Source organism: Podarcis bocagei (assembly GCF_964188305.1).
Source record: "Podarcis bocagei genome assembly, chromosome: 3".
Classification (NCBI taxonomy): Eukaryota; Metazoa; Chordata; class Lepidosauria; order Squamata; family Lacertidae; genus Podarcis; species Podarcis bocagei.
The window spans coordinates 90,161,530-90,189,443 of record NC_138127.1 but is presented as its reverse complement, the minus strand read 5'-3'; the positions used below and the strand labels follow the sequence as shown (position 1 = coordinate 90,189,443).

The following is a 27,914-nucleotide window of genomic DNA, read 5'->3' as shown; positions in this document are numbered from 1 at the left end:
GCTGCTTGCTTAAATCGACAACTGCAAGTAGTATGGGCCAAACAACTTCCAAGGCTAATCCCGAATAACCAGAAGCATTCTGCCTCCCCAACACTTTCCTCAGCTTATTGGGAATGATGGTGACAAAGCTCAGGTTTATCTGGCTCGGAACAGCTTGTGATCCTTGGCTGCGTTGGGAATTAAGTGCCATTTCCTTGGAAAAATTATTTGGCTCAGATTTCTGCACCTCACTTCTTGGATGCTTCCATGGGAAAGATAGTTTCCCCAGGCTACCTGAGTCATTAGCATGGCCCAATACGTCTTCTGCCTGGAACACTGCTGTGCAAACAAGGAGCCATAGGGAAAATAACTTCCAGGGGTGTGAAGGCCATGTTAGTAACTCAGGTGCAGAAACAGCTTGCCAGGTGGGGTTCGCTTCCCAGTAGGTGAGTCATTGTTGCTTATCAAGAGCAGGGCAGGCGAGTAGATTGGCATGGTAGAAATGCACTGGCAGCAACACTGTGCCAACTTCCCGGCTGCTTCAGCCCTCTCCCTCTCTGCAAGTAACAGCGACTTACCTGACAGGAACCTAGTGTAGCAAGCTCTGCTCTACCTGGCAAGCCATTTCTGCACAGGTGTCCCACCCACCGAAATTACAGCCCCTGCCCGTTGTAGCACTGAAGGCAACAGAAAGAAACGTCCTGCAGAGAGACCCCAATTCTTCCTGGCCATGCTTTTGCTAGTTAAGTGGGAAGAGGGTAGGAGAGCAAGGTTTGGGAAGTGGGGACAGATGGACATGTTTGGGCCCTGCTGCCATCCCAATGTTGTCATCAGGGACATGACAGAAAGCAATTATTTTGAAACGGGGGTCGGAAAGACCCCAAACTCCGTTATTCAGACAAATAAATGCCTCCTTTGTCCAATGGTAGGGCCGGCTCCAATATACTGCTATCAGCCAGGCCTCCTCAAGCACGTTGCAGGGATTTTTGCTTAGTTATAAGGAGGAGCTACAATGGTTCGGAGTTGAACGCAGCGTGAGTCAAAGTGACATAATTATGTTTCCACGTCCTGGTGAAGAGTTGTTGTTTTATTTCAGTCGCTGGACTCTCTCGTAGAGGGAGGAAGAAGAAAAAAGTTGCACGGTCGCTGAGCCAAGAAGGAAACTGAAACTGAATTCTTCTGATAATTCTTGTGTTACTACAAGTCAACATTACGCTTGCAGTGGGGTGGCGGGGGGAGAGAGAAAACCACTGGAAGAAGGTTACTGTAATGCAAGCCTTTGCTCCGAGTGAACCTCAAGGCAGCAATATCTTATGATTCACAGCTGTTTAATCAATGAGCAGATTAGAAACAAGGGCAGTCTCTCTCCTGAAAGTAGAATTGACCCCTTAATCACAATGAACGAAGAAAGGAAAGGCATATCTGAAGGTTATGCCGTAGACTACGAGGTAAGAAGCATAAAGTGACAGGAATGAATGATCCACGGGTGCGGAGACCACTTAATCCAGTATTAAATGGATAGGGCGAACCAATGGGCAATTGGTATCTTGTCACATACAGTGGTTCAGTGGTAGATTTTGAAGGGCAGGAGCTCAGTATGCAGGAGTCCAAAAATGAAGTCATCTGTATTTGATCCATATATATTTGCAAGTGACAAACAAAGCAGAGGTTAATTTTTTTATTATAGCAAAACATTTTGGCTTCTGCCTTCCTCAAACTACATAGTACAGAAGTCTGGGGAAAGGGCCATTTCGATGGTCGCCCCCTGCCTGCCCTCTCTCCACTTGCCTCTGCATAGTATTATTTTAGAAAATGGGTTAAGATGCCTCTTTTTCGGTAGGCTTTTGGAAAGAAGCAAGGTGAAGAACTGTCCATTGATCTCCTGCAACTGCATTCATAATGGAAGTGGAGAATAATTTAATGCCTCCTTTTTATTATGTCTTAAGAGTTATGAGTTATGGAATTGTTGCTCCTTATATTTGACCTGTATTTTATTGCATTGTTTTTATATTTGTATTGATGTGAACACCATGGTGCATCTGTAACACCGAAATATGATCCCTTCATCTGCCCTGGATACAATAAAACATGTTTCTCCCATATTAGTCTCTACAGCCATAGCAGATGCTGTAACTGTGCAAAGGCCTACAATTATGTAGATATATGTTCTTGCTGCTGCTGCTGCTGCTGCTGCTGCTGCTGCTGCTGCTGCTGCTACGAAAAGTCATCTGTCTCTTGCTCCTGAATATATTTTTTCTCCTTCATAATTCTAGCATGACAGTCCTTTTTCTGCTTCTTCTTTGCTTTCATACCTAGCTGCAAGTGGAAAGTTAACCATTGTCAGTATCCCTGACATGGTATTAGCTTCCAAACTAAGAGTTTGGTTTGAGACAAGCACAGTGTTCCAAACTCTAGTGTACATAAACACGGGTTTTCTGTCTCAGACATCTAGTTTTCACATCATTAGCCTTAAAACTAAAAACAATTAAGTGTGACTATGGACAGATCCTGAAGCTGAGGCTCCAATACTTTGGCCACATCATGAGAAGAGAAGACTCCCTGGAAAAGATCCTGATGCTGGGAAAGATCGAGGGCACAAGGAGAAGGGGACGACAAAGGATGAGATGGTTGGATAGTGTTCTCGAAGCTACCAGCCTGAGTTTGACCAAACTGCAGGAGACAGTGGAAGACAGGAGTGCCTGGCGTGCTCTGGTCCAGGGGGTCACGAAGAGTCAGACACGACTAAATGACTAAACAACAACAACAACACAATCTGTGTCTACACACATGTATGTGTGCATGTTAGAGGGGGGGGGTCCTGATAGGATGCAGCTGATCATCAAAATCACATATTTATTACAGCGACTAACAAAACAGGGATTAATCTTTTATAGCAAATTGTTATAAAAGAAGACTGAAGCTGGAACATTTGGCTATAAGAAGTTAATCTTCCTCCATATTTATATATAGTTGTACTCAACTGTGGCTTTGAGCTACTGCTAAGGCTTTCTACTCACACAAGGCAGGACCATCCAATTTCCTCCCTACCCCATCCTTTCTGAAAAACTGCTTCTGTGGATTGGAGGACCTTGCTGAATAGCAAAGGGAGAGAAGCAAAAACCAATACCCAGAGAAGCACTTCTCATTGACACATAGCTATCATAGGGAAACCTAGAGTGTAAAAGGTTTTCTATATACTATGCTTTTGAGAGGTACGTCTAAGACGTCCTCAAAGCTGGGATGGAGAGCCTTGTGGGCCCTCCAGATGTTGTTGGACCCCAACTCCCATTCAGCATAGCTAATGGTTTGGGATGATGGGAGTTGCGGTCCAAGCACATCCCGAGGTTTCCACATCCCTGCTGTAGGTATTTAGAGCCATAGGTCCATTGTACAACCACACAGTGGTGGACCAAAAACAGCTTACGCACAACCTTAACCACTCTCACAGAGGAGGCAACAGCTGCATGCAGTGAAATATTAAAAGGCATCTAAACAGGACATCGCTTACCAAGCACGTTGCCATGGGCTCCAAGGGAAGCATAACCATGTTGTTTTGCTGACAAATCTCAACCTTGGCATTTATTCCAATTTTACAGGATGCTGTGCCCTGGGGCCAAGATTTCAATTATAAGTAATCATAACACAATTATTAAGAGAACAAGATTAGCCACCTGCACAAGATTCTTGCTGAGCCCGGCAACTGATACTGCTGCTCCTATCTTTTTGAGAAGGGCACATCAGCACTTTGGAGATCTTTGCAGTTTAATTACCCTTCTTAACGGTGATTTGTGAATCACAGGCCACACACAAGGTAAGAAGACTTACCATTGAAGCAAAGGTCTTTTTGCTTTATGCTATTCTCCATCCACAGATCTGGAGGTGAAATAAATTAAAAACATGCATCCCACCCCACTCCCACTGGCAAGGTCTGAGCAGCAGTACAAGATTCCTGCTCCAGGCTCTGAACTCCTCTTAGCAGCTGGAGATATACTGCAACATTTTGTTGCAAATCCCACTGGTTATATATTCAAATAATCATCAGTCACGTTACATTCAGGATGACCATCTTGTCTCTAACTGCACATTGCAATCCTGCAGGCAAGGACTGTTTTATTTTTTTAAAAAAATTGTGCAGCACATAGTGATTTTGAATGTAATATTAGTGGTGTTGCTAAAAGTAATTTTACTATCAGAAATGAACAGCCATGTAGTTGTTGAGCTTACTGTCAAGTCAACCAGCATTCAGAAATACCATTTTCTTCCATTAAACCAGACTTTCTCAAACTTGGGTCTCCAGGTGTTTTTGGACCACAGTTCCCATCATCCCAAACCCCTAATATCACATCCATTTAACTATGTTGCCCCAGCCACTCTGGGAGGCTTCCAACATATATAAAAACATAATAAAACATTAAACTTTTTTTAAAAAAAACTTCCCGATACGGGGCTGCCTTCAGATGTCTTCTAAAGGTTGTATAGTTAATTATCTTCTTGGCCCAGAGGTCAAATAACTCCATAACCTCTGAAGAAAATGGGACGTCGTATTCCATACCCTCCAACACTTCTCAGATGAAAATAGGGATGTTCTAAGTGGGACATTCCGGGATCAACTCAGAAACCAGGACAGCTTCTCTAAATCTGGGGCTGTCCCTGGAAAATAGGGACATTTGGAGTGTTATTGCCCTCATGTCTCACCACCCATAGGCCTCTGCTTGACAACTGTGGGATACAGAATGCCAGATAGCCCACAGCAGGGCTCTTTGTTATCTTAAAAAGGTGATTTTAAAATTAGACTTAGAATCCACAATGGTCTCAAATGATTCTGAAACTGGGTTTTTGTTTTTGTACTTTTAATCTAGAGACAGTAATAATAAATACTTGGCAAAAGGTTACGTTAAGTCCAGTCCAAGGCGACTATAGGGTTGCGGCGCTCATCTTGCTTTCAGGCCAAGGTAGCTGGCGTTTGTCCACAGACAGCTTTCTGGGCCATGTAGTCAGTAGGACTAAACTGCTTCTGGCGCAACGGAACACCGTGACAGAAACCAGAGCGCACAAAAACGCCGTTTACCTTCCCACCACAGCGGTACCTATTTATCTACTTGCACTGGTGTGCTTTCAAACTTCTAGTTTGGAAGGAGCTGGGACAGAGCAACGGGAGCTCACTCTGTTGCGGAGATTTGAACCGCCGACCTTCCGATCGGCAAACCCAAGAGGCTCAGTGGTTTAGACCACAGACCCATAAAGGATGGTGGGTAAAAGGGGGGGGGTTGATAGTGGCTGTTGCACCAACAGTAGTTTTTCCAGGCTCTGAACTTAGAGCTACCCAATAAATAAGGCTACAAAAGTAGTATAGCATTATCAACCCCATATTGCAGACGGGGAGCAGTGGCTAGTCTCGGTCCAAAAATTGAGTTCACTGATGAGGCGAGATTTGAACCATAGCTCACAGGAAGGGAGCAGTGCTATTTTTCTAGAAAAAGAGGTGCCGGAACTCACCATGAACACCTCCCTCGTTCTCTCAGAATGGCAATGGTGCTCACCTGAGTGAGAGGTGCTAGAATTGAGTTCAGGTGAGTTCTGGCTGGGGGTGGAGCGCTGAAAGAGACCATAGCCCATTCCCAAGATATAGTGCCAATTTTATTCCTCTGCACACTTATGGCAAGAGACAAAGAGGAAAGAAGCTCAGATCACCAGGAATGGGTCTCTGAACACTGGCACTGCTTTCAGTGTTTCAGTGTAGCCCTGTATTTACATGTATGTTGTTTCCTTGCTTCATCTAATGCAGGGAACACTCAGGCTCTGTTCGGAAAAAAACTAGAGCAGAACATCAGTACAGAGGTACCTTGGTTCTCAAACGCCTTGGTACTCAAACAACTTGGAACCCAAACACTGCAAACCTGGAAGTAAGTGTTCCGGTTTGCGAACCTTTTTCGGAAGCCGAACATGCTCCGTTTTGAGTGCCACACTTCCATTTTGAGTGTTACGCTGAGGTCTGTCTGTTTTGCTATTTATTTTGCGTTTGTATTTTTGTGGCTCTTTTTTTGTCTGTGTGACTATGTGGAACCCAGTTCAGCTACAGGTTGATTGATTGTGTGACTGCAGTACATTCCTTATTGCTTTCATTTTATGGATCAATGGTCTCGTTAGATAGCAAAATTCATGTTAAATTGCTGTTTTAGGGGTTGTTTTTAAAAGTCTGGAACGGATTAATCCATTTTGCATTACTTTCTATGGGAAAGCGTGCCTTGGTTTTGGAACACTTTTGTTTTGGAACAAACTTCTGAAACTGACTGGCCAGTGTAAGAGCAAGATGCTGGACCAGCTAAGCCATTGGCCTGATTCAGCAGGGTCTTCTTATGTTCTTAAGAGGAGTTTCAGTCAAAGATTCTTAAGAACTGACTCTTGTGTGTTTCCATTCAATTCAATGGAATTTGGTTTCCAAGTACAGTGGTGCCCCGCAAAACGAATGCCTCGCAAGATGAAAAACTCGCTAGACGAAAGGGTTTTGCGGTTTTTGAGCTGCTTCGCGAGACGAATTTCCCTATGGGCTTGCTTCGCAAGACGAAAACGTCTTGCGTTTTTTGCAAGTTTGTTTCCTTTTTCTTAACACCGTTAATACAGTTGCGACTTGACTTCGAGGAGCAACTCATAGAACGCGGTGTGGTAGCCTTTTTTGAGGTTTTTGGCGATTTTTGAAGCTTTTCCAAAACTTTTCCGACACTGTGCTTCACAAGACGAAAAATTCGCTAGACGAAAAAACTCGCGGAACAAATTAATTTCGTCTTGCGAGGCACCACTGTATTGGTGGTTAGGATCGATTTCACGAGACAATTTGCGGCTCTGCGTCCATTGTCTCCCGTTTAAAGCATTCTGCACATGAGGGGCTACAATTTCAAAGAAACTGATATTCAACTAGTTAGCAGGGGGAGAGGCATTTTCAAATTCCTATCTGCATCAGCAGCCCCATCCATCATGATCAATGGAGCATTGCTAGACAGAGGCATATCAGCCTCCAACTCAGCGTGTGACAGCTTAAAATCTCTGTTGCTAGGTAGCAATTTTTAAATGTTTTCATAAATTGCCATGATACCATTTTAAATCTTATCTAGATTCAATGATCAGATTAAAGAACCAAAATATTCCAAAGTGCTCAATCTTCCTAAATATTACACATATTTTAAAATTACCTATGTTCAGTGTTTTACCTCTCGCATTGCTACAAGGAAGATTTGGGGACATTCCTTTTGCTGCACACCTCTGTCATTGCAGGACTGGAGAGCTGAGCATCCTATACAAGACTTATTATACTGTCTATTTTATTTAGAGCTCTGATTGCTTGTTAGATTTAAGGAAATCCTTGAACAAGCTCACCGGATGTTTAACTTCTCTAAATAGTAGAAATCTGACAGGGCTTTTGGGGGGAAAGAAATGCAATAAAAACAAGGTTGGGGAAATGCTGATCTAATGCTTTAAATTTTGGGTTTTAGCTGTATTTATGCTGGTCTGCGGCTATAGTAAATCTTTGACTGAAACTTATTTAGATTCCCAGCTTATTTAGATTCCTTAATAAATATGAAGGATAATATAATACCTCTAACTTAAATAAAAATGAATGTTTAAGAAATGTAAATTCCTTATTTTTGTCCCTTATGGCACCAAATAATGAGGATGGTTTTAGACAGGGTAACTTGCTCAAAAGGTTTAATAAAAAACTGCCAGACTCTGTGGAATTTTACGTAATAAATAATGTGTTTCAGCCTATAAAATGCAAAGGGGACAGCAGATTTATGTGCTACTTTTCAAGGGCTAAAGAGGAAAGCATTATGTTTTGCTGTTCTAAATATGGTAAAAACTTGTCACCTCATAATTCCAGCTTGAGGGGGGAAATGAACGGTAAGTACTTAGATTAAGTCTCGTATTCCACCTCCCAACATTACAAGTGTGTGTGTGTGTTAAGGAGGGTGGGGAAATCCAGTAAGAGCTTAATGTCATCATTCAGAGAGCATCAGCATCCCATACAAGCCATATCGTTGCTCCAACAACGGCAGCAATTAAGCGAGAATGTTTGGTCAGATCCCCACATCCTCTGTCGCACCGGATATACAGACACAAGAGAAGAGAAAACTTACCAACTCAAAAGCTTTTAGAACAGCACTAAAAGGGAAAAGCTCCAGGAACCACAGGGCACTCAGGCGCCAAACTGGGTGATACTGGCACACCTCAGCTCCATAGGTCAAGTGGTGGCCTATGACATTAGGAAAGGCCTGCTGCAGTAGACCAAAGTCCCATCTAGTCTGGGATCCTGTCCCCACAGTGGCCAACTAGAGAAAGCCTGCAAGTAGTATAGCCACTACTGTGGCCTGTGTTTCGTTAGCCCAAAAATGGAAAACGAGTGAGGTCCCAACTAAAGAAAAATGGCCACTTAAAACTGATAGTTTGCGGATCAAACTTATAGAATAAGACAACAAGAAGAACATGTATTTAAAGAAGATTGTAAAATGTTTATTGAATATATGGGGGAGGAATTGTGTACACTTGAAAACGCTGGCAGCATTAAGGTAAATTCAATAGTGTAAATAAGTTTTGATGGATGGAATACTGGAATACTGAATGATTTAGTTTATATAAAATACACAGGGATTTATGCTATGCAAAATGAACCATGGAAAGAGAAGGAGGGAAGTCATCAATATTTTAAGGTTGTTTAAATGAATATTCTAAATTGTAAAACAGAAAATTTAATAAAACGAGAGAGAGAGAGAGAGATGGAAAAGCCTGCAAGAAGGTGGTGCTTCCTCCTGGCAACTGGCAGATTTTATTTATTTGTTTTAAAATATTTACCGTATTTTTCGCTCTATAAGACGCACCAGACCACAAGACGCACCTAGTTTTTGGAGGAGGAAAACAAGAAAAAAAATATTCTGAATCCCAGAAGCCAGAACAGCAAGAGGGATCGCTGCGCAGCGAAAGCAGCAATCTCTCTTGCTGTTCTGGCTTCTGGGATAGCTGCGCAGCCTGCATTCGCTCCATAAGACGCACACACACTTCCCCTTACTTTTTAGGAGGGAAAAAGTGAGTCTTATAGAGCAAAAAATACGGTATAACTGATACCAGGGCAGGGTCCAATACACACAACGCGAAGCAAACCATACAATATAAGGGTAACACAATGAAAAACCCCATGTAAGAATAAATGCGGGCAATTAAACACAGAACAGCAGCAGAAAAGTAAGGTAAATAAGACGGCCTTCAAAAAAATGTCTGGACAAAAATGACCTGTTGCCAGTATAATAACAATGTTGATACCTTCACACTGATAAGAAAGGGCATTCCACAGGCTAGGGTGTTATTGGATGTGGGGGCATTGTAATGGGCCCTAGATCTCCTGCCTCTTCCCCATTTTTTGTAAACCTGTATTTTATTTTTGTGAAGCATTGTCTACAGGACTGCTGTCTGGGCTGAAAAGGAACAGTGTTGGCGAGACCTCAGTGACCGCCATTTGCACTATACATGTAAAGCAGTATCATACCATTTTAAGAAGCCATGGCTTCCCCCAAATAATCCAGGGAGCTGTAGTTTGTTTAGGGTGCTGAGAGTTATTAGGAGATCCCCTATTCCCCCCACAGAGCTACACTCTGACCACTCTGAAATTATAGCTCTGTGGAGGGAATAGGAGTCTCCTAGCAACACTTTGCACCCTTAGGAAAGAACTGTTTCAGGATTATTTGGGGGAAGCCATAATTGTTTAAAACGGCATGTCGATGATTTAAATGTGCAGTGCAGATGAGGCCTGAATTTGCTCAGAGATACCTACATTTTTGCATCTCTACACATGGAAATGGACAAATTAAAATCCTATATAATTTTGTGCTACGGAGCCTCTGCCTTGAGTTCTTTTCAGCACCTAGCAACACCTCTGAGTGCTATGACTAAGGAGAACTCTCTGTTCAGGTTGCACAAGTAAAGTGGATTTGGTGATTTTACACGCCCACCCCACACAAAAATAAAATAAAATAAAATAAAATCATACTGTTTTGTGATTTGGGAAGTGGCACCAAAAACGCACTGGAATACCGTCACAGCAACTACTCGACACAACACTGTGTAACCTCCCCACAAGCAAATCAGAACGAACACGCATCTAACCTCTCTGCAGACTCGGCGCAACCAAACTGGGGCAGGTTTACCAGGAAGCAACCCAAATCTGCTCCAGCTTCTGTGGGGCAGCCCTTGAGATCTTCAAAGACTGCCTAGGCCGTTTTCCACTCGGGGAATGTGGAGGTGGGGAAATGGGAGGGTTGGCTAGGAAAGGAGCAGCTGGCTTACATTTGCATTTTATTTTAAGATTGTGTCTGATAAAAGCGCTTTGGGCTTGAAGTAGGCTGCAGATGTGTCCCACTTCTTTATGTTAGGGACCCAAACAAGCCATCGCCTTTTCCCTCCCTCCTGTTCAGGCAGCATAAAGTGATGATGAACATGGCTGTGCAGTTTTGCAGAGAGACCAAGGTCCCAATAATTCACCTGCCCTTTGATTTCATGTTTGTCAGTGCGACTGAACACACACAACAGCGACGTTACTCTGGAACTGAACAGTGGTTACCAAATTTGGGTAAACGATAGGAGTTGGGAAAGGATGGCAGAAAACCTGTCACACTTCCTGCATCCTCCTCCTTCTCCTCCTCCTCTGTGCTCTCTCCCCACCCAGCAGAGGACCAGCAGCTCCTGTTAAACAAGGGAAAATGTCTACTTGACCTCTCTGGGATTCCTGCCAACGAAGACTTGTCATGCTACAGAATTGGCTACGGAGCCTGTCCCTTAGGAAATCACCGAGGGGAAAAGGAGGAGTGGTTATATTCCAAAATATGCTCATTACAAATTACAAATAAGCACATCAGGAAATAGCATACATGTGTGGTTTCTTTAATAGCAGGCTGCTGGCGAGGAGAGGAGGGGAAAAGAAATCAGAAGTCTGGAGAGCCTTTGGTTGCTTGTAAGGTTCGAGAGCAGACTATTTAGGACAGGGAATATGGCCCTCCAGATCTCTCTCTCTCTCTCTGGCCCTTGGAACGTTCCACGGGCCATATCCTTTCACCTCAGGCCACATTCTTCCCCAGTCTGACATGTGGCCCCTGGAAGGTTGCCAAGAAGGGAATAAATAAATAAAATTATCCAGCCCCCTACTGACCCAGCTAAGTAGGTTATGCCTGATGGTCAAACTGCACATGACGATGTCTGATCAGGGATTTATTTGTTGGGTAAGAGACACCTAGCAATGCTCCCAGCAATATAATTTACATATTTTATTGCATTTTCTGTGGCCACAAATGCACATGGAACAACAGCACAAAACCCTCTGCTGAACATTTCCATTTTAAGGATGTCATACTTGCTTACTTGTCTTGTCTCACGTTTACCAGAAACTGAAAGGATGTCTAAAGGTCAAGTAGGGAGAAGATGCTTCTGTGGACCTTCCTGCCTCACTTTTTGGCTAGCAAAGATCAAAGGCTAAACTATTTCCTGTGTTTGTTTTCTGCCTTTTTCTGAACATCCGAGCGGACCCTCACAGGTCTGCTGTGAGTGCTGTGGGCATTGAGATGTTTCTTAGAACATTAAATGGCCAGACTAGCTAAAAGTCATCCGTTTATCTGTCTTCATTGTACCGTTCCCAGCAAATACTGAACATCTACCTCTTTACCTGGCCTTTGACACCTGAGATGGATAATTCAAGACGGACCCTATTTGTTGCGATGGCATTTTTTGTAATTGTATGTTTTAAAAATTGTTTTTAAAACTTTAAATTGCTGTGACTCTCCCTGGGATCTCTGGCTGAAGGACAGGTAATAATTTAAAATCATAATCATCACCACCTCCATGATCACCTTGTATGTCAATAATGGTTAGACTCCAGCCTTGTCTTTGCAGGGAACTGATAGTGGATCTCTTGATCCACTAGCTGCAATGAAGAGTTTGAACAGTGGCTGAGTGAGACAGACACGGAATTAAGGAAAGGTTTGAAGCGCATGCTCAGCCTAGGGGTGTTTACATAACCTGTCATGAGCTCTCAGCCTTTTCATGGACAAACCCATGACCATACGCCATAGATACCATATCTAGGCTTCTATCCACATTTTGCAAAGGAAACATTATTCTATCTTAATACGTTATGTAAATTAACCATGTTTACATATAATTAGTTATGCCTCTTTTGCATATAATAAATTGCAACAGTGCAGAGCCCCAACATCCAAGATCTTGGCTAATGGAACTACCACATGGCTTCTGAAAATTCAAATTCAACATGCTTATCTCTGGCTCTGTGAGGGCTGCTAACTCAGCGGTGTAGCTAGTTGCTTGGGCATCTGGGGCGGGCAGCATGGAGCTTGCATGCAGTCCACCCACTGGGTCCCTCTCAGCTGCAGTCCGCCGGCCGGGTCCCCCTTCTGGGCAGCATGGAGGCTGTAGGCACCCAAGGAAAGATGAGCGAGTGGCTCAGGCACACTGTAAGTGCCACCCCTGCAGTGTGGCAACCAATGCCCCATGCCCCCCTAGCTATGCCTCTGTGCTGACTTCTTCATTTTAAAAAATGATAGCTGTTCCTTCTCCCCACCGATGTTCAATGCTACCACCCAAACCAAATTTTGTGTGTGTGTGATGCAACAGCCGATTATGTCACACACAAAGCACTACATCAAAGAAAGTAACACACACGCACACCATCTCCCTGAAGCCCATCCTACATCAACAGCAACCATAGGGGTTTCCCTTACTCATTGTCACAGCTGACTTCATTCACAGCGTCCTGGGAAATTATGAGCTCATTCGTTTACAAATTCCAGCAACTCACTGTCCCAGTACAAACAGACAGCCACACCAACTTTGAACCACCTATCTATAAAAAAATTCAACATGCAGGATATGAGTTAATACTTCATTATCTGAACACCGAAGGAAAGAGCGGGTATATCCCCTCCCAACAAAATTTGACATGTGAGAGAGCCTTACTCATACTTAATAAGCATTTTCCAAAAGTAAAATATGTGATTTATTTCTAGTGTCCAGTGTACTTTAATAATAATAATAATAATAATAATAATAATAATAATAATAATAATTTATTTATACCCCGCCCATCTGGCTGAGTTTCCCCAGCCACTCTGGGCGGCTCCCAATCGAGTGTTAAAAAAATACAGCATTAAACTTTATGTCATGCTGCCAATAAACTCAGATTGTTGCTTTAGGATGGCATACCTAAGCTGCAATTCTATTCGCACTTACCTGATTCAGAGTATCTCTGTTGTGGCACCTGAGGCAAACCACAAAATGGTGACCTGCCCCCCTGTCCACCAGGGAAGAAGGGGTCTAGGAGAGGAGGGAGGTGTTTGAGTAAATAAGGAGATATGCAACCAGAGGCTTCCTTGTTGGGGAGCAGAAAAGCTCCTTCACTCAGTAGAGAATGAAAAGGCTGAGGTGAGGATATTTATAGCAAGAGTAATAAAAAGAAATTGTTATTTCGGGGAACTGAATTTAATTCTAAATTATATTCTAGAAACGTGGGAGATTTCAAGGGGTCAAAAAAAAAATGGATGTACCATGCCATATTAGAAGCAAAAAAACCCCTTGTTTTGATGAATTGGAAGAGCTGCAAAAAGATTCCATTGAGCACATGGATTGATAATACAGACAGATTAGCTACATACAAACGAACTGCATGTCTATGCAAAATAAAAATGGATAAATACGAAGAAATCTGGAACGAATATTTAAGCGATAAGGCGGATAGTGGTGGGAAGTAGGGAGAGGAGAGAGAGGTGGGAAAATATTGTTAAAAAGGTGTAGTCGTAGGTATATTAGTGTATTCAAATCTGAATTGTCAAATTGTGTTATTATTGCTATTATGGTTTTTGTTGTATGTGTCTTTTGCGGTTGATGTTTGTATTGAAAAAATAAACTTTTTTTTTAAAAAAAGAGAGAATGAAGAGGGTCATGCTAGGGTGGGGTAAGGAGAAGTCTTGCAAGCAGTTGCAAACAGTTCCATAAGTTTTCTGCTGGACTACAGAACAGCAACCCGCCGTGCAGCTCTGCCATCAACTGGAGCACCGTTACTAGGGAGTCTGCACCAAAAAAAGCCATATACTGTACAGAATGAATGTGTCTGAAGTCACTATGACAGTTCAGGGGATGACTCAATTTCCCCGCCAGATTTGACAGCAGGACGTAATCCCAGAAGAATAAAACCGAAAGAAAAGCAACATTCCCATTTGCTGGAGTTTAGGCTCTTTCAGCGCTCCTGAATACGATGTGCAGATGGAGTGAATTTCATGCAAAATTATCTGCAGCAGCTGTGCAGTAAAGTTTTCACATGGCTTCTTAGGGGTTAAAAAATATCCTCCTCCACCCCCCAAAACACCCCCCCACACCATTACATAATATATCCTGACTGAAAATTCCATTAGGCAAACCTGCCTTTTGTACAGCTGCAAAAGGATACATTGTCATGATGAAGTTCATTCTAAGGAGCAAAGGAATTCCTGTTCAGTTAAGGTCATGCGTCAGAAATACCCTTTTTCTGTGCCATCAGGCTTTTGAAGGACAACACCTCACTTCCTGCCTTGATTCACATACGGTTCTTATTCCAAAAGAAATACTTGAGGATTTTAGGTATACTTTTGCATCGCGACACATCAACTTCTAAGATTATGCCAGGGTTCCATCCGTTTATCACCACTTTATATGCGCTACTAAAGGCTCTGATTTTCGAAAAACTCAGCAACATTCTTATTTTGTTGCTGAAGACAATGGGAAGTTGTTCCTGATATAATTATTATCACACCTGAAGGGGTATAAATATAAAAGCCGTTTTTGGCAGGGTAGGGGTGTTCTCAAGACTTTTATGCACTTGGGTACAAAAGAGAGGAATTGTTTTTAAGAAGTATGCAGGTTAAGTGCCCTGAAGGAGAGAGAGAGAAAGAAAAGAAAAATAATATCTGTCTAGAAGAATTGGGGGGGTGCATCTTTTTAGGACTGCGTGTGTGTGACAAATTGCCCTTTCAATTTCTGCATATTGAAAATCATTTGCCTGCCAAAAAAATATCTATGAGATCTTTTTCCCCACTCCAAAGTGTTTTATAAATAATAAATATTGCTATTACACTACACCACAAACGTTCATCAGTTTCATGTCAATGTGTCATGTTCTCCCTTCTCTCTATTAGACATTGACAGAACTCCACTCTGAAGACTACATTTCCCAGGTTTCCCTGAGAAGAGGAAATGACTATTTAACCCATTTAAATCTGCAACACTGATGTAAACTTCTCCTGCGCAGGAGTGTTAATAATCAGACGTCAGTGACTTTGAACATCAACCGCTTTGAATGACAGCTTGCGAGTCATTCTAACCACATTTACGAAGATCAATATTTTTATCCACTGTGAATAACTTCTGTCCTTTTAGATATGGAAACACCTTTGCAAAAACAAGATAGAATATGATAAGAAAGAACAATTTAAAGTACAATCTATACTAAAAGTGACTTCTACGGGGAAAACTGAGGTGCGTGCAAACTGGTGATTACAGTTTGGCACCAAGCTTTACTTGACAATCTAAGTGTGAGCGCTCAGCCCTTCCTGAAGGTACCCAGCACATCACAGGATCCAAACCCTCTTTTCCAAAACCGCAAGCTGCATTGTACTTTGTTTACTGCTCGCTTATCCTGAACTAAAGGGCTTTCTGACATGCAGATCGTTTTGGAAACAGCTTCTCTCATCTTCTTTGATGGCTTCAAAAGGCCGGAAAGAATCTCTCCCCTTTTGGACAGCCAACCTGCCAAACCCAAGAAAACTGCCGTTTAGCTGCGTGATAATTAGAGCCCATTTATAACTCAGCTGACCTTCCTTGGCCTTAAAATAACTTGCCGTGTCCTTGCTAAAGGAGTACAGGCGCATCTGATCTACCAAGTTCAATCGGTTTTTTTACATAGAATGAAATTTTCAAGAGCACCTTAAGTGGTTGGTGGAAGTCACCAAATGCAATAGTCACAGGATAAAAAGCTCTGCAGAGGTCAAGGGGAAGTCAGTGGAACGTAATATTCCCATAAACCTGCCATCCTTTAGGCAACCTACTTCTGCAAAGTTAACCAATTAGGGGTAGAAATTTGGTTCCGTTTGCACTTGAAAGCAAAGCTACCTAATCTATACTTCCACAAAGAGTACGTGAACTGATTTGGTAAAGTTTGGAAAATCAATGAAAATGGTTTGGCAAAAAACAAACAAACCTACCCCAATTTAGGACATACGTTTCAAAACATGTAGGGACGCGGGTGGCGCTGTGGGTTAAACCACAGAACCTAGGGCTTGCCGATCAGAAGGTCGGCGGTTTGAATCCCCGCGACGGGGTGAGCTCCCATTGCTTGGTCCCTGCTCCTGCCAACCTAGCAGTTCGAAAGCACATCAAGTGCAAGTAGATAAATAGGTACCACTCCGACGGGAAGGTAAGCGGCATTTCCGTGTGCTGCTCTAATTCGCCAGAAGCGGCTTAGTCATGCTGGCCACATAACCCAGAAGCTGTACGCCTGCTCCCTCATCCAATAAAGTGAGATGAGCGCCGCAACCCCAGAGTCGGCCACGACTGGACCTAATGGTCAGGGGTCCCTTTACCTTTACCTTTCAAAACATGTAGTTATCGAAACATGCATTCTACGGGTTTAATGAGCATGCAGATTTCCCATGGGCATCTGGCTGGCCACTGTTAAAACAGGATGCTGGACTAGATGGGGCCCTTGGCCTGATCCAGCAGGGGTCTTATTACGTGAGGCGCTTGTTCAAGACAGACCTCTCCGCCTAAACCTGTGGGTCTGAAACTCTGTTCCTGGGACTGCAATAGCCCCTTGGAAACATATCAGGAGATTCTCACCAAGATCGGCAACGACAGACAAGTGTCGCTGGGGGCTAGCTTCTCCATCACAACCAGACATCCCCTGTAATATGCAGCTGTAGGGGAGTGTCGGTGCAGTCATGCTAAATAATATTCCTTCCAGATTTGCAATCAGCTCCAGCAATATTGGCCTTCAAAGACACCACTTCGCAGACTCACTTGTTCCGCTTGGCTTTGCATTTCAGATAACTTTAAGGCTTTTCACAATAATCGTTTCAATCTCCTGGTTACTTTACGCTGGGCTGTGTAATGCTTTAATCGGCGGTTATTGCCGCTGCTTTGTGGTGTGTGTGTGTGTGTGTGTGTGTGCGCGCGCGAAAATAAATAACTAAAATGAAAATATGTCCAAGACTGAATCTACTGAGCTCTTTTGTCCTTCCGCACGTACAACTGCGAACCGCAATGTGTGATCTTAAAAATGCAGCGCTGTACAGAGATACCTCAGGTTACAGATGCTTCAGGTTACAGACTCTGTTAACCCAGAAATAGTACCTCAGGTTAAGAACTTTGCTTCAGGATGAGAACAGAAATTGTGCGGTGGCAGCATGGCAGCAGCAGGAGGCCCCATTAGCTAAAGTGATACCTCAGGTTAAGAATAGTTTCAGGTTAAGAATGGACCTCCAGAACGAATTAAGTTCTTAACCCAAGGTACCACTGTATTAAAAAGTGCAGGACACCAAGTCCATTAATAAATTCCAGTGGAAAAAAAGAAGCAGGAGTTATCACCATGCGCAGGTGTTACCGTATTTTGCGCCCCATAAGACGCTCCGGCCCATAAGACGCACCTAGTTTTTTGGGGGGGAAATAAAGGGAAAAAATTATTTCCCCCCCCCCAGGCGCGGGGCTGGGGCAGCCCGAGCTTCCCCCGACCCCAGCCCCCAAACAGGCAGCTCTCTGCAAGCCGTGGGAGCCCAGCGGTGGTTCCCGCTGCTTGAGGAGAGATCCGCGAAGCCTGCACGTGCTGGGATCAGCGCTTGCAGGCTTCGGGATGCCTGCAACTCTCCCCAAGCAGTGGGAACGTTCCCGCTGCTTGGGGAGAGATCCGCGAAGCCTGCGCGTGCTGGGATCAGCGCGCGCAGGCTTCGGGATGCCTGCAACTCTCCCCAAGCAGTGGGAACGTTCCCGCTGCTTGGGGAGAGATCCGCGAACCCTGCGCGTGCTGGGATCAGCGCGCGCAGGCTTCGGGATGCCTGCAACTCTCCCCAAGCAGTGGGAACGTTCCCGCTGCTTGGGGAGAGATCCGCGAAGCCTGCGCGTGCTGGGATCAGCCCGCGCAGGCTTCGGGATGCCTGCAACTCTCCCCAAGCAGTGGGAACGTTCCCGCTGCTTGGGGAGAGATCCGCGAAGCCTGCACGTGCTGGGATCAGCGCTTGCAGGCTTCGGGATGCCTGCAACTCTCCCCAAGCAGTGGGAACGTTCCCGCTGCTTGGGGAGAGATCCGCGAAGCCTGCACGTGCTGGGATCAGCGCTTGCAGGCTTCGGGATGCCGGCAACTCTCCCCAAGCAGTGGGAACGTTCCCGCTGCTTGGGGAGAGATCCGCGAAGCCTGCACGTGCTGGGATCAGCGCTTGCAGGCTTCGGGATGCCGGCAACTCTCCCCAAGCAGTGGGAACGTTCCCGCTGCTTGAGGAGAGGTCCGCGAAGCCTGGAGAGCGAGAGGGGTCGGTGCGCACCTACCGCTCTCGCTCTCCAGGCTTCAGCGAAAGCCTGCATTCGCCCCATAAGACGCACCCACATTTCCCCTTCATTTTTGGAGGGGAAAAAGTGCGTCTTATAGGGCGAAAAATACGGTAATTAGGAGCATGTTTCTCTCCCGCAGCTGAGCACCTGTTACCAAACATTTACAACTCATGCTGCACTCAGCTGGTGCAGTGTCAGTCAAGCAAAGCCCTGGTGCTTTTATCGTTGTGCAACCTCAGGCTAAACTAGACCTGTAGAATCAGGATTAACGCAACCGCTCATCTTTCAAAGATGAGGCCGACTTGCAATCCTCCTGTTTACAAGGCCCTTCACTGCAACGCCTGGTTCTGGAGGGCCCTTGAGCGAGGAGCACCCATCTTGCGGCCACCGCCTCCACGCCTGCCTCTCCTTCTGTGCATCTCCTGCAGGAGGTTGCTGCCCCTTCCAGCGCTCGCTCGCAGAAGCTGCTCCAAGATGCAAAATGAAATTCCAAGGTTTTTGTTTTTGCTCCTACGTCCCGCTTTTGTGAGCAACCACAGAAGAAATTCACCAGTGGATTGCTGGAGAGCACCCAAACACTGTAGATTTCTGGCAAGCCTTGAAAATTATTACAGGAAGATCCACCTCATGGTGAGCTTTTCCCAGGTACCTCTCGCTGACCACTGCTGGGAGGCAGAATGAGTTGCCAGATGGGCCCTCGATAGGATCCGTCAAGGCACTTCCTCTGTTCTTATTGGCAGCCTTTACTAACAAGCAAACAAACAATTCACTCTACATTATACTGGTAACGAATCCCAGAGACCAAGAAAACGTGCAGACTTTTAGTCTCTAAAGAGCTGGAATAAGATTCCAATAGCAGCAATCTCGCTCCCAATTAGGTAGTTCCAATCTCGTTGAAGTCAAGAGGGTTCAATTGTTTCATTTTCTTGCAATTCTTGTTCTAAGACACTGACAACAGACAAAAGCAGGGACGGTGCTGGATTTCAGAACTGAGGGAGAGAAGTAAGTGCCTGGAAACAAATTACCCATGTTTGCAAAAAAAAAAAAAAAAAAAAAAAAAAAGGCCGAACCAATTACAAAAAGAGCCCAAGAAATCTCTGAAGTCTGACTCAACTCATGATTAGTTCTGCTCCGCACCAACCTTCCCTTCAATAGAGTCTCCCACCTCCCTCTTTCCCAAACACACCTCAGCAGGGGAATGGGGGGGGGCAGAGGCAAGGAAAGATCAGGGCAAAGGTGTTCCCGGATTTAAGTTCGCGCTATAGACTCAGCTACGTTAGTAAAGAAAAAGCGTTTTAAATGTGTTATAACACTGTGACACCAGATGGCACTGTGGAGTCCCGTCTTTCATCCACATGATTTCCCACGATGAGGTTTACAACGAGTTTTCCTGAAATGCTTTTTTTGATGTGTCTAGATCCAGCCTGTGTTTCGGGAAATACAGTGGATAGCTTTCAAACAGGCTAAGAAGCTTTTCATCACTGGTTGGTACACAGAATCATAGTCCCACCATCTGAGCTCTCACCAGAAGTTACAGGTCAACCTCACCTGGAAAGAATTAGACCCACAATTAAATTCTGCGATGGAGCCATTCTAATTCTGCAACAGAAGAAGAAAACCCTGGATCTACCTTAGTCAACATCCTTCGGAGACCCAAGAATATCTACCATTTGGAGGCTATGATTTCTCAAGAAAGGAGCTGTTAAGGGACAAACTCTGATTGTGTTTATACCCGTTGTAAATATGAACGAACAGTACTGGTTTCTTAAGAGAAGGTTCATGTAAACGTTCCGGCGGCCAGCTACTTTTGTTTATTGTGAGAAGCTGTAAATTGAAAATGTGTAAATGGAATTTCCCCGTGAGCAACAATGGAGTCAACCGCAATCTAGATATAAACACACCAGGCTTGCCAACAAGTCTGCATAAGTTACTAGTCCATAAGAATGTTTAATTAATTCATATATTAGTCATTTGTGGCACATCGACAGCTTAAGAGGGAAACAAAAGCACAGCTCTTACAGGTTCCAAAAAGCTTCACAGACAATTTGCCCGGAGAAAGTTCTTACACGCAAGGCAAGGAGGCAATTCACAAGCCTCAAAAGGCTGTCCCGCTGAGGATCTAACTAACACAACGCAATGGCTTTTTCTGAAGAATTATTGCAGGCCCCTGGCTTGAATCCAACTGAGGATGTTTCACTGCATTGCATCAAACGCCTATCTAGATGGACCAATGCTCTGACTCAGTATAAGATTCCGTCCGGACATAGGAAAAGCTTTCTTTATTTCCCTAATTTGTCAAATTTGTATACTGCCCTTCATCCAAGGATCACCCTCACACCCACACACCAAAGTTTAAAAGGCTATTATCAGTGTACTGGAAGAAGCAAGGACCACCAGTGTACTGGAAGAAGCAAAGACCAGCAATGATTCTTCAACATCTACTTTGTTGGACTGGTCATGTTGTGCAAATGCCTGATGATCGTCTTCCAAAGCAACTACCAGTACTCTATTCCGAACTTAAAAATGGAAAGTGTAATGCTGGTGGTCAACAAAAGAGGTTTAAAGACTGTCTCAAGGCAAATCTTAAAAAATGTAGTATAAACACTGACAACTGGGAAACACTGGCCTGCGAGCGCTCCAGTTGGAGAACAGCCTTTACCAAAGGTGTCATGGGCTTTGAAGACACTCGAACTCAGGACGCAGGGGAGAAACGTACTAAGAGGAAGGCACGCTTGGCAAATCCAAACCATGATCAACTCCCGCCCGGAAGCCAATTTCCCCACTATGGAAGGGCGTGTGGGTCTAGAATTGGCCTCCACAGTCACTTTCGGACTCATTGTTAAAACTGTGTTTATGGAAAATAATCTTACTCGGCTATGAGTGATTGCCAAAGAAGAAGAAGAGAAATACCAGGGAGGCATTCAACAAAGGATACAGTGAAAAACTCCCTCAGAACAACACAGCCAATCTGGGACTGTGCTATTGGGAAAGACCTGGGAAGTTACTGCCAGTCCAAGTAGCAGACCATACTGGCATAAATGGGCAAGCAGTTTGAATTGATATAAGGTGTTTTCCATTGTTCCACTGTAAGCCTCCCAGGTCTAGTCTTTTTTCTTCTCCAAATCTCATAGACTTAAGGATAATAATATTACACTTCTTGTGAGCACTGAACTAAGTCACAGGTGGGATCCCTGTAGCCCTGTAGATATTGCAGGACTTCCAACTACCCCAAAAACAAAAATTGGGGAGTGAGAAATTAAGAGATGAATGTTTAGCAACCACGAAAGCCAAGAAAACAATAAACAAGTTGGTAAATTGAATGTATTTTTTTTTAAGTCTTCTCAAATACTGTACAGGGAAATATACCAGAGTAACCACATTTAAAAAAAATAAACCAATAGTTTAATGTATAAACAATAGGCAAGAAAAACCCTTATATGTGGCAAAAACCAGTGTATAACAAATATGAAATGTGTTTTTACCACATATTGGTTGTCTTCAGTAGTATCACAGTCAAACACAAGCTCTCACATGTAGATATGAACGAAGTAAACCAACTCTCTTAGCCCAATGTGCCAAATAACATAACAACGTAACAGTGGTGTTTAAAGCAGCTGCCACACTCATATTAAGGGCAAGCTAGGCCGACACAAAGAATCTTTACATAATCCCAGATCTAAATTACTCTGGGACATCCCTCAAAGGCAAACAAAGACTGGCAGTCATTTCCCATCGGCCTCATCCGGCACACTCAATGATCCAGAAGGCCACAGGTTCTTCACCCATCCATAATGGGCCATCACTTCTATTAACAAAATAGGCTAATTTCCCAGTTATTCCTAATGAAAGAAAGAGACAAAATAAACTAGCAAGTGACAGGTTTTTTTAAACTATCATTTTAGTTCAGTTTAGTTTAGTTTTTGATTTTGATTTGCCTGACTGTATTACATTTACGTTATCGTACACCACTCTGGAACTCTTCATGACGAAGGGTGGCTTAGACATTTAAGAGAAATACATTAAATAGATAAGGGTCTAGGCTCTGCAGTTCAGTAAACAGAGAACTGTGCAAAAAAGTGGCTGTAAACGCAGTTAGAGAACTAGGCTGCTCTTTAAAAACTTATCCCTGTGTTCTTCTATCAAACGAGGGGTAATGGTGAAGTGGCTTCTCTCAAAGGCCCCTTGTCCCCAACTCACTGCATTCCCCACGTTGCTTCGTCTGTGGGGAAGTGATCACTATGGTCTGTAACAAACTCTAGGTCCATGCAGGAAGACTGTGAGACCCAGCAGTAAGGACGGTGTCAGCCCCGATAGCCTTGGATGCCAGCTGACCCTGATCCTGCCCTCCACCCACCAGGTAGTGCAGTGTTCGAAATTAGCCAGGCACATTTGCACCTGACTATTGACCACTTGCAACCCGAGGTCCAGGATGGCGCCTGATGTCTCCACCATCCAGAGTTGCATCCTTGGGGATCCTTGGATCTTGACTGTTTTCACATGCTAGCAACACATCCTCTAGAATTCTATCTGTTATATTTTATCTGCACAACCAGAAAGAATTTCAGGAACAAAATTCACTGCAGGAGCAGTGAACAACGTTACAGTTCATTGTTTAATAATAATAATAATAATAATAATAATAATAATAATAATAATAATAATAATAATAATAATAATAATTTATTTATATCCCCGCCCTCCCCAGCCAAAGCCGGGCTCAGAGCGGCTAACAAGAGTAAAATGATACAACATTCTAAAATCATTCCATTATAAAATCAGTTCAAATCAAATTAATGGCAACCATTGAGGAGATTTCACCCCTCCCATATCCAAGAATCTGCTGATGTGCTCTGCTGATTCTCCAGAGAGGAGGGGCGGTTTCTGCTCTCTACTTATTCCACTCCAGCCACACATCAAAGTGTGAGAGACAGAGACTGAGTGTTAGAGAGAGATCGTGTGTATAGATAAGGCTGCTGCTAAGAGCAGCTGCAGACACTCAGTGCAGTTCAGCATTTTTCGTTTAGACTCCATTTAGCTCTGTATATAATTTGTATGATAGTTGTAGATAGAATAAAAGTAGTTATTCTACAGAGCTGCTCTCTGAGTCGTTTATGCTCTGCTATACAATGACTGTCTTCTTGTGGAAGTGAATCCGGTGCTCACAACTCTAAGCTGTGAGTCCACAGCACTTTGACCTGTTCCTGTGCGGAAGGCGGTCTCTGGATGTGCTACCCAGCTCGCCTAGCCCAGTCGGGGCTGAAGTGTATGAGTCCAGTTGGTGGCACTGGCTCAAGGGCGATCCTGACAACCATTGGGCTAGAGGATTGCCAGGAGGGGGTCAGGCTGTGCCCTGGCCAAAGGCCTGGTGGAACAGCTCTGTCTTGCAGGCCCTGCGGAAAGATGTCAAGTCCCGCAGGGCCCTAGTCTCTTGTGACAGAGTGTTCCACCAGATCGGAGCCACAGCCGAAAAAGCCCTGGCTCTAGTTGAGGCCAGCCTAACTTCTCTGTGGCCTGGGACCTTCCAAGATGTTTTTATTTGAAGACCGTAAGTTTCTCTGTGGGGCATACCAGGAGAGGCAGTCCCGTAGGTACGAGGGTCCTAGGCCGTATAGGGCTTTATAGGTTAAAACCAAAAGGTTAAAAGACTCCACTGGGAGCCAGTGCAGCTGGTATAGCACCGGATGAATGTGATCTCACAGCGAGGACCCCGTAGCTTGTCTTCACTCACCCCAGCCCACTGCCATGCTCACAGCTGTGAAGAATATTCCTACATTATGAATGGTCCATGTCACCATTAAGAAAAAGAGGGAGGGAGGGAGGGCCCAATATACACATGGACCGTCCTTGGTTAAGGTGACTTTTCTTTTTTAAGTTCTCAAAGTTCTTAACCTAGCTCAAGGTTGTCATTGGAACTAGGTAGATGTGTAACTGAGAATCGATCACAGTCAGTCCATCATTTGAAAAATACAGTGGTACTTTGGTTCTCAAACTTAATCCGTTCTGGAAGTCCGTTCCAAAACCAAAGAACATAAGAAGACCCTGCTGAATCAGGCCAATGGCTTATCTGGTCCAGCATCTTGCTCTTACACTGGCCAGTCAGTTTCAGGAGTCTGTTCCAAAACAAAAGCGTTCCAAAACCAAGGCACGCTTTCCCATAGAAAGTAATGCAAAATGGATTAATCCGTTCCAGACTTTTAAAAACAACCCCTAAAACAGCAATTTAACATGAAGTTTGCTATCTAACGAGACCACTGATCCATAATATGAAAGCAATAAGGAATGTACTGCAGTCACACAATCAAACCATCAGTAGCTGAACTGGGTTCCACATAGTCACACAGACAAAAGAGCCACAAAAATGCAAAATAAATAGCAAAAACAGACAGATCTCAGCGTAACACTCAAAATGGAAGTGTGGCACTCAAATCAAAATGGAGCAAGTTCGACTTCCGAAAAAAGTTCGCAAACTGGAACACTTACTTCCAGGTTTGCAGTGTTTGGGTTCCAAGTTGTTTGAGTACCAAGGTGTTTGAGAACCAAGGTAAAGACTTTAGAGCCGTCTTGGCCAAAAATGGCAACTAAGCATTTTGCTTCGGTGACTGTAACCTTGGCTGAAGGAGCCATTTGGCGCCTGGCTTATCCATCTGAGTTTCTAACACTGGAGTTAGGGATCACCTGCCACTTTAATACAGTGGTACCTTGGGTTACAAACGCTTCAGGTTACATACGCTTCAGGTTACAGACTCCGCTAACCCAGAAATAGTGCTTCAGGTTAAGAACTTTGCTTCAGGATGAGAACAGAAATTGTGCGGTGGCAGCATGGCGGCAGCAGGAGGCCCCATTAGCTAAAGTGGTGCTTCAGGTTAAGAACGGTTTCAGGTTAAGTACGGACCTCCGGAACAAATTAAGTTCTTAACCCGAGGTACCACTGTAATGTATAGCATTAGTCCAGAGCACTGTGGGAAATGTAAATGTAGGAAGGCTCAAATATTTGGACCACAAATAACTTGAGCAAATCACTGTCTCTCAGCCTAAACTCTCTTGTAGGAATAAAATTGACAATCTCCCATCTACACAGCCCTAAGCCTCTTGTGGGAATGGCAGGATCTAACGGTGGTGAATAAGTTAAAATTTCTGTAAGTAAGGATTCCACATCTCTATTTTACACAGTGCTACTTTATATTCATAGTAACTACGGCTGTTACTCACAACTTCGACCTTTCTCTTCACTTCCTACACCACCCATATTTTTGCTTTATGCTCGCATTTACACTGTAATTATTTTTATACTTTATTGTAACCCACCAAGGAAATAGGATCGAAGGGCAATATATTTTTAAAAAATCTTTTGAATGTATGAATAAAGTCAGAAAAAAAATATGTTTCTGAAACAACATTAGTCACTTCAGAACATACCTCTACATGCATAAGCGCTGTGCTAATCCTGAAAATAACCTGATCTTGTTGCCACTATGGAGTTTGGGGCAATATAAGATAGACCTCTCTCAGGTTCCGTTCTCAATCCTCCTCTTTCAATGGATGGCAAACACACAAAAGGAAATCACTTCAGGGATTTCCCTTAATCCAATACAACTGGCAGTGTCAATGTCTCAAGGCACATATATTGATCACCTCTCTGAACCTTGGTTATTATTTCTGTAGAATGGGGCAAAATATAACTTTAGCTAACTTTAGCTTATCTGCACAACAGGCACCTCATGATATCTCTGAGCTCATCTCTGATCGCTCCACCTCTTTTGGTACCATTGACTGATCTGATCTGATCTGATATCACAATGGTCCTCACCAAAATAGATGCTGGAGCCCATAACTGAGGGACAGCTGTGGCGTAAAAGGGCAACCCTGCTCCATGGTTGTGGCTGGAGGCCTTGCAACCATAGAGAGTTGACTGTTTAGTGCAGGGATGGCGAATCTGTGGTCCTTGAGATGCTATGGACTCCAACTCCCATCAGCCCCAGCCAGCAGTGACTACATAACCGCTGCTCCATAGCAATTGTTGTTTTACTCTTCCATTCACCATATAGATGGGTTTATGAAGTATTTCTGCATCCTTCTGCTGTACTGAAGAAGAATTCCACGAAACAGTGGGTATATCCAGAATCACTGTTCACAACGTCTGTTTGCGAACTACTTCGGCAGCATTGGACGCCATAAACAAAGCTTTACAGCATGTTTTCACCAGATAAGAATCTGATACATTGCTTCTTTCAGAGACTTGCATAGTCTTCAAAGACTTTCAGAGACTTATAAGACTTATGTTTATTTGTTTTCAAGAGAATCCATTAAGAGTGCATATTGTGTGACATTCAGAGATTCATAAGTTTTCTGTTTATGTGATTTCATATATTTCATATTATATAGAGTGTATATTGATATCGTATCATTGTATTTGGTCATCGTGTTGCCTTGCATATTACTGACTATTGTTTGCAACACAGGGGCTAAATTGTTTGGTTACCAGTGGTCATGCATGACTGGAGTTGTAGTCCAGAAACATCTGGAACGCCACAGGTTCCTTGTGTCTCCTTTGGATTTAGAATTCCAAAATCTACAGACAATGCTGAGCTAAATTAAATATTGTTGGGTTGCATTAGCACTGCAGGCAGTTTGAGTGGCACTTAAGAGGCACAGCCTTGTCGGGCAGTTCTATTGCCTTTTACCACAAACAGGCAAGCAAGAGCAGCTCCTTTTAAGATAGCATAGTCAAAGCAATGTTTCGAAGAAGCACATCGCTAGTAGCAGACCGTGAGCGGACAATCTGTATCTAGACAACCAGCAATTATTTTAATACAGCGCTTTCTTTATTTTGGTGCGTTTGTTGTCTTGATTACTTCACGCTTGCGTGGTTTATGTGTGTCCACTGCCAAAACTTATGTACACTGCTGAGTAATTGAAAAAGGAGGACACAGAAACCCAGGCATCCCATCATCCCTGGTAACACAAATATTGGGCCATGTGATTGGCACCTGGGCCTCTCAAGAGGACAGAAAGTCTCTCACGCATGTTGCTGGGTCTATTCACCTCCCCCTCTTACCTGCTACTCTTGTGATTTGCCTCCCCATTCAGTGTGGGTTTCCGTTCTTATTCTTCATCCTTTCAACCCTCTTTTCTCCTTTTCTCATAATTTTCTCAGTATCAGTCCCGGGGTTGGCAACCTGCAGCCCATGGGCCACAAGCAGCCCACAGGAGTCATTTAAATGACCCATGAGCCGCCCCCGAACTGAGCCACCCGCTCAGCGAGTCTCCGTGCGCTGCGCTAAACTGGTGCAGCGCGGAGTGGGGACTCACTTCCGTGGTGCCGG

At 43.9% G+C, this 27,914-nt stretch overlaps 1 protein-coding gene across 1 annotated transcript in view; it reads right to left on the bottom strand.

Moving 5' to 3' along the window:
• Nucleotides 1-27,914, bottom strand: part of PRKCE (protein kinase C epsilon) — a 318,307-nt gene that overhangs the window by 265,786 nt on the left and 24,607 nt on the right. The window lies entirely within an intron of this gene.